This window comes from Pteronotus mesoamericanus, unplaced genomic scaffold (assembly GCF_021234165.1).
Source record: "Pteronotus mesoamericanus isolate MK-2021 breed Mesoamerican mustached bat unplaced genomic scaffold, CSHL_Meso_final scaffold_21, whole genome shotgun sequence".
Lineage (NCBI taxonomy): Eukaryota > Metazoa > Chordata > Mammalia > Chiroptera > Mormoopidae > Pteronotus > Pteronotus mesoamericanus.
In genome coordinates this window covers 7,646,559-7,659,196 of record NW_026555310.1, presented here as the reverse complement: position 1 = coordinate 7,659,196, position 12,638 = coordinate 7,646,559, and the positions used below count along the sequence as shown (strand labels likewise).

Below are 12,638 nucleotides of genomic sequence, written 5' to 3'. Positions count from 1 at the left end.
TTTAGAGTTAAGTAACTGTTAATTCAGAATTCTATATCCCATGAAGCAATCCATCAGAAGTAAAAGTGGAAAAGACATTTCCAGTTAAGAAAAACAAAGAATTTATCATTGGGGCCACTTTAAAAGATACGCTAAAGGAAAGAGAAATGATACCAGTGAGAAATTTGAAATACCATTAACAAAGAACAAGAAAAATAGTAAACTGCCAGGTATATATGAGACTATCGTTCTCCTCTTAAGTTCTTTTAAAAATGTATGATTACTGAAAACAAAGATTACATAATTGTAGATGGGGTTTTCATTGCATGTGTATGTAGTACATGCAACAACTATACTAGGGGGAGTTGTAGGGCTTCTACCTTTACTTCAAGTGGTAAATATTAGGTACACTGAATGATTAGGTATATGTATTATAATCTCTATAGCAGCAATTAAAAGAGAAATTGCCAGATTGGATTTTTAAAAAGACTGAATTACATGTTGTCTACAAGAAACTCACTTTAAATATAAAGACATGGATAGGTTAAAATTAAAGTATGGTAAAGGTATGCCATGCAAAAAATGATCAAAGCTAGAGTAGCTATATTAACATAAAATATATTTTAAGCTTCTCTTAAGGGCTTGATTGTATTTATTTCTCTGCCTTCAATTTCAGTTTTATCTAGTTTTGCAGCAGTTTTTGAAACAATTAAAATTATTTTGTTTCATGTATCTCCCTCATACTACTCATATACTGGTATCTAAGTAACTGGACATGAACAATAGTTCCTAAAGAAATATGGCCTAATGCATTAAAGGTGTTACTATCTGAAAGCTTTCTATGACAAAGTTTTGAATGAATGACAGCTTACAAATTTTTTAAGTTATTAATATTTTACTCCCCATTAGAACAGTAGTTAAAGAAACAATTGTCTTGACAGGCCATCTAGGCACACAAAATAGTGTTACAATTATACTTATGTTAACAGATCATATATCATTTATAAACTGTTTCACTGAAAACAGCATTCAAAACAGTGTTGCTGCAGCTGCTCTCTTTAATGTTTATATTTCTCTTTGTGTTTACTTTAAGATGCTAACCTACTACTGTGGTCAGGATACTGAGCCTGGCATTGGAATACAAAGACATATTAAGATACTGTAGCCCTTCCTGGTGCACAAAGTAGAGTTGGAGAAATAGAATACATAATACAAAGAATACGACAGCATATGCTTGGTGCCAAATATGAGGTACAAGCATTTTTCAGTATTAATTTAGTCCAAATGAATTCATTTGGGACAGCAATAAGAAATAAGGCCAAAGACATAATTATAAGCCCAAATGTAAAGAAACTTTAAGTCCAAGGTAGGACTTAAATTCTTTTTTGCAAAAAGCAGAGAATCACTAAGGAAAAGGCCCTCTCTCACTGATTTATGTATTTTGAGAATGGTCCTCAAGATGTTTAAACTGGGGGTTTTTAAGATAATGCAGCAACACAATATGAGGGAAGAGAGGAAAGTACAGAAAACAAGTTAGGAGAACACTAGGGAGCAATACAGAAGGCCTGATGAGGACTAAAGCTTCCCAAGAGCAAAGACCATGTTTCATCCCCAGACCTAATGAACACAGAAAATCAGCAAACCTGAAGCACAGGATTATGGGTAGGGAGAGTGCCTATATTTTATCAGGCAATGACTAAATACTCTGGCATGTCTTTGCACATTTAATCCCCAACGTATATATCAAAAACTGTATCACCACCAACATTGAACACCAGAACATTACATTAAAAAGGCTTGAAAATCACTCACAAATGGAACTAACTTAAGGATATGAAACACAGGAATAGAGTTAGCTAAAATTACCACTGGATTTAGTTAAGTAAATGCTACGAAGTTAAAATAGTTGAAAAAATTGGAACACTGATTAAGTCACCTATACAAGGTGATAATCAGTATATGGAACAACAAAAATTCAAAGCCAGGTCTGATTGCCTCCAAAGCCTATATACAGAAAAAGTCAATTTTTATTTTATTGACAATAAATTTATTGTCAAAATTATATAAAAAAGACTCCCCTAGAAGCACATTGAGAACTCTAAGAATGAAAGTGAGAATAAGGAAGAAGATTAGTCTTATCACTAATAGAAATGTGAGTCTCAAGAAGGTTTAAATTTAAAAAGTTGAAAACATTTTATCACCAATTTTCACTAAAAATTTTGGTGTAATACCTTTTATAAGAAACAAGTTAGTATAATCTTTAAAAAAAAAAAAAAAAAAAAGTCTGTACGCTGCTATTCTGCCTGGAAGTGTTAGAGCTCAAGTTGGTGAGCAAAATATCATAATAAGGATGGTGAGGGAGCCTAACATGAGACACTGGAACTGGAGCAGAAAGGTGAGGTCCTTAGTATGAGGTATGAGAAGTGTGGAGTGAGACATGCATCCTGGCACAAAGTGTCAGACATAAGTAGAGTGAAAATGTTATGCAACAGGGGAGGGAGCAGCAGTGGCAATGGAAAACAGGTATATATAGAGGATTGATCATATAAGTAAATATTGATAAATGAAGGATAACGGGAATCAGGTTTCTCCTTGTAAGAGAAGGGAGTTATAAATTTGGAAGGGGAGAAAACTGTAAACACTGTGGATTGAAACTGGTACTGACTCATGGTTTTCTATACACAGATGCATAAATGAATACAGCACCCAAATTTTGGTTCCTAAAAAACTTTCTCCACAAGAAAAGAACAAAGAAACCCATTTCCTTGGAGAAATGGTTTATTCTAGCATAGTGGTAGGGAAAGTACAGCTGAACCTGGAACATTTTCTTGAGTCAAAAAGTAAGGAAGTGCTCAAAACAAATCAAAAGAACACAGAAACTACCTTGAAAGGGCTTTCACTGGTGAAAGCTGAGAATCTGAGAATGAAAAGTTTGACAAGGACTGGGTTATTTAAAGTCTCAAAATACTTCCCTATCCTAATTAATTACTAAGAGGAAAAAAAGAAACCTTTATAGTAAAGAAGCTTGTGAGACTTCACCTTAATCAAGTGATCAAAGTGCATATCTGCAATGAGAGAGAAATTATATCATTTCATCACGACAATGCACCTGCTCATCCATCACTTCTCATGTAAACTTTTTTTGCAAAACATCCAATCGCCCTGGTGACTCAGTCCTGATAGGATGCAATGAGAAGACAGTGTCATTATTGCGACACTTCTGACAAAAACGTACAATCTGAATTCAACCATAAGGAAATATAAGGCAAATCCAAACTGAGAGACATTTTACAACAAAACTAACCTCTAATATTCTCTAGTTTCAAAGTAAGGAAAATAAAAAAAAAAAAAAAACACTTAGGGATTGTCCTACGTTGAAAGAGTATAAAAAGACATTACAATTAAAAGCAACACAAAATTCTGAACTAGATCCTTTTGTTACAAAGGAAATTACTGTGGAAACTGGCAAAACTTGAATGAAGCCTGAGAGTGAGGTGGTAATAATACAACAATGTTAATTTCCTGATTTTGGTAAACTTTATGCAACAGAAAGTCCTTGTCCAAATGCATCTGCAACTTACTCTCAAATTGTTAAAAGGGGCAGTTCTTTATACTTATACTTGGAACTTACGCAGGATGATGTCTGGAATTTACTCTCAAATGACTCAGGGGAAAAAGTTCTCTGTATTGTACTTGGAACTTTTCTGAAAGTTTGAGATTATTTTTTAAAAAGGAAAAATATTATCTATAATATTCACTTAAAAGAAAATGATTACCTATGATATTCACTTACAGCACCTAAAACTAGCATATAAGCAAAACAATACTCCTTTCAAGTGAAGAATGTGTGTTTCCACCTCTTCTTGTTTTATAGTATTTCCTGCTTATCCACAGAGGATATGTTCTAAGATTACCAGTGGATGCCTGAGATGAATAGCATGGAACCCTATATACGTGGTCTGTCAAAAAGACATCCAGCCATATAATATGAAAAATAGACACAGTTATTGAAGATGACACAAGATACAAGAAACATTGTACATAGGACAATGACACCTCAGTCCTCTTCAAAGTAGGCACCTTGGGACCTCACACAGTTACCCCAACTGCCATTAGCTGCCCCATTGTATTTTCCTGAATCTAAGTGACAGTCTGAAATCTCTTCCCTTGCAAAGGTGATTTTGACTTTAAGAGGAGCCAGAACTCACAGTACGCCAAATCTGGGGTGAAAGAGGACTGAGTCACCAGGGCGATTTGATGTTTTGCAAAAAAAGTTTACACAAGAAGTGATGGATGAGCAGGCGCATTGTCGTGATGAAACTGCCAATCACCCATTGCCCATAGCTGCAGTCTCCTGAATCACCTGAATGGTTTCTGCAAAGGAATGTTCAAGCTTAACGGAAAATCTGATGCAGACTCATTGCTCCACTTGCTCTGTCATTTTGAATGCAATGGCCACACAGTACACATGCTCCAATCACAGCGTCTACTGCCCCCATTGAGTAGTACAGTGAAGTAGTCCTTGTTCATGCATACGTATTCCAGCCCACTGTTCTTGACCGCCAGGTTACATCAATGTCATGCAAACTGTTCTCATATTAACAATGCCTGGACTTTTTCGAGAAAGACCTTTGTATACTGTTTTTTCCTATACACACATTCCTATGATAAAGCTTAATTTATACATTAGGCACAGTTGGAGAATAACAGTAACTGCTAATAAAATAAAACAATATACTGCAATAAAAGTTACCTGGTCTCTCTCAGCAAAATAGCGTGAATTTTTTTCCTTCCTCACAACTTAAAGATAGATTTGTTCTTACTGTAGACCACAGCAACTTTAGCATACAATTTTTTCTTTCCTTACTGAATTTTTTTCCTCACTATTGTTAGTCTAGAACTTTCACATTTTTACTTAAAAAAAGCACTTTATGACGTCTTTTTGTCATATCTGAATTGCTGGTTGCTGAATTGCTACTCTTGCTTTTTGCGTCATTAAGTAAAATAAGGGTAACTTGAACACAAGCACTGTGATATACTTTGATTGATCTTATAATTAAGACAGCTACTAAGTGACTAACCACTGGTAGCAAAAAAGGTGAATATGCTAGCGTGATGTCCTATGCAGGACAGAGAGGGATGACAAGAGATTTAAAACTTTCAAATCGTTTCCTTCCAGAATTTTTCCACTTAATATATTTGGAACAGATTTGACTAGAGGTAACTTAAACCACAGAAAGGTAAACCTCAGATAAGGGAGAACTACTGTATAAGACTACTTCATTATATATAGGATTCTTAATGACTTTTTATCTACATCTACACTGTCCAAAACAGTTACCACTCTTCTGGTTGCACTGGACATGCTTCAAGTGTTCAAAAGCCACCTGTTGCTGTCAGCTACTGTATTAGGCAGTATAGATACAGGACACTTCCAACTTCACAGAAAGGTCTACTACACTGATAAGGAGTTTGGGAGGTCAAATGATATGTTGACTAACTAAAGGCCAAAGAGTCATATGGACTTCAGTACTGATTCTTAGGAAGTCAAGGCTGCTGAAAGAAATCAAATAAAAATATATGTAAAATGTCTAGAAGAGAATGTTTGGCACACAATAAATATCTGATAAAGATTAGTTCTCTTCTGTAACATGGGTGGATAATTTGTTCATCTTCCTCTTCTGCTTATTCAAAAGGCCAAGGAGTTCAATATTGTTAAATTCAATGAAATTTAGCTCTTACCTTAATCAACTTTCATCAATACTGACCCTATTGACTACTCTCCCCTTGAAATATGGACATACTTCAGAGATACTGGGGGTCTGGTTCCAGACCACATCAATAAATCAAGCTGTAATCTTTTTGCTGGTGGAGGGTTTTTCCTTCAATTTGTAAGAAACATCTCTGAAGCACAATAAAGCAAAGCACAATAAAATAAGATATGCCTATGCACTATCCCCTGCTTTCTGTAATGCCTGACTCATCTCCTACTTCTGACTTTCAGAGTATTCTTTGGGAGCTCATATTCCTCCAGCAGACTTAAAAAAAAAGTTAGAGACCATTATGATTCCATTCTAGCATCTCTTTTTTCCAAGTAATATTCCCTTCCCCAGGCAATTCCATCTAGTTTCAATTACCTACATAAATGACTCCAGTTTTCTATTTCCATAACATACCTCTCTCCTGAATTTTAGAACCATATATCTAATTGCCTACAGACATTTCCGCCTGGAAGTTCCAAAGTATGGAACTTCCAACGACAGAATCAAAAGGACCATGGTTTTTATTTGGTACCATCATCAACCCAATTGTTTAACTCAGAAGTCATCTTTGAAAGTTTTCTCTCCTTCACCTTCAGTCTGTGAACTGAGGCCTACTTATCAGAAATCCATTCACTGTTGCCCATCTTGACATTTCTCATCCTAATTCAAGCTATTCTCATCTCTTCTGGACTACTCCAGCAAAGCCTTCACTAATTTTCCCACACCACTCTTACTGCCTCTCCTCCACTCTAAACTAATGTTCTTAGTTCCTTCTATATTCTGACAAATCTGTTTCAAGGTCACATTCTGTCATGCTCTCCTCTAAAAACGTGGGCCCTTCCACTGAACATAATGCATGGATAGAAGTAATTTAGTTTATGTAAAAACTGAGACTTGCATAGCCAGAAGTTTCAAACCTTCAAAAACCTTCTAAACCTTCTAAAAATTAAAGATTTTTAATGTTTTTACAGTGTTTCCAGCTGAAAGCATGTTAATCCATTAAATACAGGTATACCTGCTTTGTGTCTGGTATTGCTCAAGACAAAATAGTAACCAAAACTGACAATGTCCTCACTGAACCTGCATTAGAGTGAAGAAGAAATACAATAAACTTAAGTTAGTAAATTATACAGTATGTTGGAAAATTATAAATGCTATGGAGAAATATCTAGATTTAAAAGGGTTAGGAAATGTGGAAGGACTGCTTGCTGTTTTATACATAATAGTCAGAGAAAACCTCAGTAGCAGAACAGTGTGGTTGGAGAAACTGTGAGGTAACAAAGTCAGAGAGGAAGAAAAGTCTCAAAACATCGAGAGCCTGGTAGACCATAATTAAGGACTATGAATTTTACCAGGGATGCCTACTGAAAAGTGACATGATCTGACAAATTTTAACAGGATCACCCTGGCTGTTAAGACTGTAAGTGAACAAAGGTCAGTGAGACTTTTAGTGAGACTTTTTAGGAAGCTATTTTGCAAGTGAGAGATGCTGTTGGTGTTTTCACATTTTATATTAAAACTTTATGTGCCTAAGTGCTAGGAATTTAAAAAGCCACAACTTATAAGAAAAAAAAAAGAGAAAGAAAATACTATGAGGACAATGCAAAGATGAGTTTTTGGGAACAGCAACAGATGATGCTGGGTATTTTAACTGTGGGCTCTACTCTGTGCTACTAACAGTTATCACCATTCAGATGCAAGATGAGGTGCAAGGCTAGTAAGGTATTCTTTGGGACACAGGACATAATTAAGAATTCAGGTTTTAAGCTTCTTTATTTCACAAGTCAAGATCCAATTTACATCACTAAGAGATGAGGGTGAGGGTGGCAGAGCTTGCTAAAAAAAAGTTACAATGAATATTCTAGGGATGGATGACTTTTTATTACTTTTATGCCTGCCACTCTCTTTAGTTAGGTTTAACAACTTTCACAGATGTATCTAAAAAGTTCAGTATTCAGTTGATGAGTAGTATAGCATTACACAGTATAGCATTTATTACCAAAAGATGCTACTGATGATGAATCAACGATATCATGCAATGGCACTGATTCATCTTGTCTCTGCTAATCACCAGCACAGCTTTTCAAGAAAATTGCCTAAGCACTGCTTAGTGCCCAAAGAATGATGGGGAAGTCAGTGACCCCTGAAGAGTTTCATTCAGTTTTAAACCATGCACCTCATTACCACCACTGAAAGACACACACAAAAAAATTCCCCTTAAACTTTTTCGCCCACACATTTCAGGCAACATATTTACAATTTTTTTTTTATTCTACAGTTTTCTTCCGCCTTGACATACTGAAGAATGTCTTCACAGCATGATTTCACCGAGAGTAAACAAACACCCAAATCTTGCCGGACTAAATCTTAAAATGTATTCAAATTCCCAGGCAGAAAGGTCACTATTTGAATGTAAAATAGAGTGACCAGTATACTTGCAAGCACCAAAAAAAATAGAGTGAAAAAGTGTAGCAACAGTAGGAATTGCTAATTTTAAAAAAAAAACAAAAAAAAAAAACCAAAAAACCCCTCACAGTACATAAAAATGATACAAAGAAAACTCAGGTTATCTTTGATATGATAGTATAAAATTAAAAAATCCAAAGATAACTTCAAAGTTTCATTTCTTCTGCCCAATAAGTTAAAACAACAGAAGTCCAACAAATGTTCTGCTGCAGCTCTAAACCAACAGCAAAGAAGTGAGATGATGAAGCCAAACGCGGAAGAAACAAGAGAATGCAATAGTCTGGAAAGAAATTTGATTACATATCAAAATTTTAATACAATTACGAGTATAATACAAAAACCACCTGTTGTTAAGAATGTTTTGCCCTTGCCCTGACTAGAGTGGTTCAGAGATTGATCACTGGCCTGCAAACCAAAAGAGTGCCGGTTCGATTCCTAGTCAGAGCACATGCCTGGGTTGCAGGCCAGGTTCCCAGTAGGAGACCTGCGAGAGGTCTACACATTGATATTTCTCCCCCTCTTTCTTCCTCCTTTCCCTTCTCTCTAAAAGTAAATAAAATCTTTTCAAAAAAATGTTTTGCTCTCAAAATTCTGCTACCAACCTAAGTAGTCTTTTGCATCAATTAACTTTTCTTTTACAATACATTTTAATGTTTTCCTAATATTCAGCGAAAATTCACAAACTGAGAAAATTTAAGATAAGCACCTACTAGCTAAAGCATTATATTAAAAACTTTTCGATCATTTGTGCTTAAATATCTCAGTTCACTGGTAGTACAATAAAGATGTTAGGTAAAATGTAATCCAAAATGAATGAAAAATGCTTAACTCGTAGACACTGTATAAAATACGGAACAGAAATACACTGGGGGTATTTTAAAACGCAACATTTCAATCAACGAATGGTTTAAGCAACCGCTCTCAATCAGGCGTTTACTTTTAACAGAAGTTTTCAAAATGTATGTAGATGACAAGCCCGCCAGCTATCTGAATGTCTCTAATGGTTCAAAATCCCTCTGTCTGAGGAGGAGGGGACTGATTAAGCTAAGTTTAGATCTACTGGCCCTTTTGTTGTCAGTCCAGGAAACGGGTTTAAACTTTGGGAGTGGGAGAACAGCCTGAAATCCAGGGCAAGAGGTCAACGCTGATGTTTAGAAGCAAAGCGCTGGCTGTTCCCCATTCCTGCGCTGTAAGAGGTCACGACGTAGTAAAGTTTGGTTTCACAGGCGGGCTCGGACGCAACTGAAAAAGCAAAGTCTCCCCGATAAAGCGGACTCAAGGGTTGGGGAGCTCCCGGAAGCCCAGCAGGTCACGTTTCCACTGCAGGGAGGGGGCTGTATGTGTGGGGACTCAGTCCTGGAGTCTCCTTCCTGAGCACCCCCCCAGCCCCCATCCCGCAACCGGGCGGCGACAGGCTTTGCCGGCAGAGGCGGGTAGGCCACAAGGAGGAAATGGGACAGGGTGCCGACAGTGAGGCGGCAGCGGCCTGAGCGGGGCCTCCGTGGCCGAGTAGAAGAGACCTTCCCGCCGCTGCTTTCCCCGCCTCGAGAAGCAGTTCCAACTTTCCTCCAAGCGCCGGACGTCGCCTGGGCCGCGCAAGATTCCGAAACTTTGTCTGCCCTCCTGTCGCCAACCTGGAACCACCCCTCCGCCACCTCATCCCGACAGCTGCGCGAGCCCATCCACCCCTGAGGTCGGCCCGTGTTTACCTCAGGCCGAGGTCGAGGCGCTTGCTCCAGCGGCGGCCCCACTGCAAGTCCCTAGGTCCCCGTCACGCCACCGCCAAGTTCCCCAACATGGACTCCTTCGTCCGCTTTGAGGTGTTCCAGGGACCGCCGGGGCGCCAGCTCTGCCGTCTGGGGTCGGGAGGCGGCGGCAGTGAAGGGAACGGACCGGGCTATGCTGCTCCGCGCGGCTTGCGCCACTGCTGCTCCCCCTCCCCCCGCCTTGTCTGGCCTCCTCCCTCCCCTCGGGCCTCCTCCCTCCCCTCGAGTTCTCTCTCCCCCTCCCTCCACTCTCTCGGCGGCACCGCCTCTAGCCTATACGCTAGAGGCAGCCACAACGGTGGTGGCTGCTGCACCCTGCGCACTCCCCTTACTCGCTTGCAATGAGCCAGTGTACCGCTGCAGAGCTAGACCGGACCGCTGGGGGGCGCGGGCAAACCACCCTTTACGACACAGGAACGTGGCAGGCGGAGTCACGTCACGCCTGTGGGTGGGAGGAGCGGGAGGGAGAAAGGCAACCAGTGGCGAGGACTTCTGGGAAACATTCTCCGGGTAGCCCTCCTCCCCCCGCCCGCCCCTTTGGCGTAGTGCTCATGCGCCTTGCGTGGAGTTGAGGAGTAGGCGCTGCTTCAGAGGTTCCAATAAGCAATTGGAGACAATGCAGGAGGCTCTTGGGGACTTGGATAGGAGGGGGTTTGCGCGACATTTGCTATCCTATTTTTATGGTAATTTATTAAAAGAGTGTTAAGATGTTGTTTGCGGATGGGTTGAGTTTTCACCCAGCAGCGTTTCTTATCTGAAATACGTGTCTATACCTTGTGAGCCTACATCGTTCTTCCTTCCTGGTGGGCATTTAAAAGATTCCAGAGTGGAGTTAGATAATAACATATAATTATTAATTCAATACTTTGTCAGAGCCTGCAGACAGGGAACCTGTGTACCCCTGTCAATTTCTTCCCCTCCCCCACACATAAGGGCTTGAAAGGACAGTCAGCTCCCATTTGCTACCTTGGCACAATTTGCCTAGCAGGCCTATGACCGTGTTAAACATTCTTGTCATTTTACTCTTCTGCACTTGTGTCTCCAGGACTGGAAATTACTGGAAAACAAGAACAGCTCTAATGGCTCCCTACAGCCCCAGGCAGAAGATAACATTAGAACAAACTACAGTCTCATGTTACAACACCCCAACAGCCCAAGGGCCACACAACAACGCCCCCTATGCTTTTTTAATCCAATAAAAGTTCAAAGCCCCCACCTGTCCATGCTGATTTCTCACTCCACACCATGCCCCTCTCCTTTCTTGGAGAATGAATAATAACTTTTTTTCCTACACTTTCTTCTCTGTGAATTCTTTCACGGCTTGCATCACTGACCACCCTCACATTTTGGTGGCCCATATAGAGATGTTCTCTATTTCTCCCTCCAGCCTCCTAAGACTTGTGACTAGGGGAACAGTGAGCAGTAGAAGCTTGACCTGCACTAACCCCCTAACCCTCTTTCTGTGAGGTTCAGAGAGAGGATTCTAATCCTCCATCTCTCCAGACTCTGCGGACAGCCTCCTCCTCACCCATCTTCATGGCCAGCAATCGGTAAGTCTGACTCTCGGGATGAAAACATCCTACTGAGAATGATAGCTTATCCCCTTGTCTCGTCGTAAACCCCAGTACTGGATGTATCACTTTTGCAAGGTTTTTGCTGGGACACCTCCAGCCATCTCTGTACTGGTTCAGTCTGTTCTCCCGGCCCAGGGACACCAAGCTCTGAGGCAGAATCTCATGTTTGGTCTGCCTTGAGGCTTGAGGATGCCCAGCTCTGGCCGCAGATCTGTAGGTCGTTTGAGTTGGGCATACCCTTCTCAAACTTCCCCCACCTTGGTTTCCTTGTCTCCAAGACATCCTTCCCTTTTCTTTTGATGCACGGGGCAATGTTCCAACCAGGGGAGCCACCCGGCCAAGGCCCCTTTTCTTTTTCTAGTTCTCACCATGGGCAATACTCAGTCGGCCCCACCCAATGACTCCCCATTGGGATGTCTGCTTAAGAACTTGAAGGCTCTGGGACTTACTGACCTCAGGCCCAAGTGCTTGGTTTTCTATTAAAGCACAGCCTGGCCTTGATACAAACTCAGTGACCAGGAAGTTTAGCCCATGAACGGATGTCCTAACTATACCATCCTCCAACTGACCTGTACTGTCATTGCTCTGAGAAATGTTCTGAGGTTCCTTACATTCAGGCTTTTTTCAAACTCTCTTTCCATCCTGATCTCCGCACTTCCTGTCACTCATTCTTACTTATACCTACTTCCCTTCCTCCTCTGTCTTCCCAGGATTCAGACAATCTCCCCCTCTCTGCACCTCCTCCTCCATATCCCCCATCACGTGACTCTTCAGCACTTATTCCATCTCCTCTCCCTACTTCCCGTACCTCTCTCTCTGCCCCCTGAAGATTGGGTTTCTCCAGGCCATACTCATTCAGGCTCTCTCTTCCAGGAACCTCCTAAGCCTGGGACCCAGTTCCCTCACCCTGAGGTTGCTGGATCTGTGGGCATTATTCAGGCCCAGGCTCCCTTTTCAGTATAGACCTCTCCCAAATTGAAGTCATACTTGGCAGTTTTTCAGCAAATCCAGGTAAATTTACAAAGGAGTTTGAATATCTCACTCTCTCCTATGACCGCTCCTGGAGAGATATACATATTATCCTTTCTACA

The 12,638-nt window shown here is 40.4% G+C and overlaps 1 protein-coding gene across 3 annotated transcripts in view; it reads right to left on the bottom strand.

Annotated features, from left to right (window-relative positions):
- SCAF11 (SR-related CTD associated factor 11) overlaps positions 1 to 10,151 on the bottom strand; it is a 73,637-nt gene extending 63,486 nt beyond the window's left edge. For all 3 annotated transcript variants that reach the window (XM_054591202.1, XM_054591200.1, XM_054591201.1), the window contains exon 1: positions 9,917 to 10,151. The gene's annotated coding sequence lies outside the window, so the exon portion shown is untranslated. The remainder of the gene's footprint in view (positions 1 to 9,916) is intronic.
- Positions 10,152 to 12,638: the final 2,487 nt, after the last annotated feature.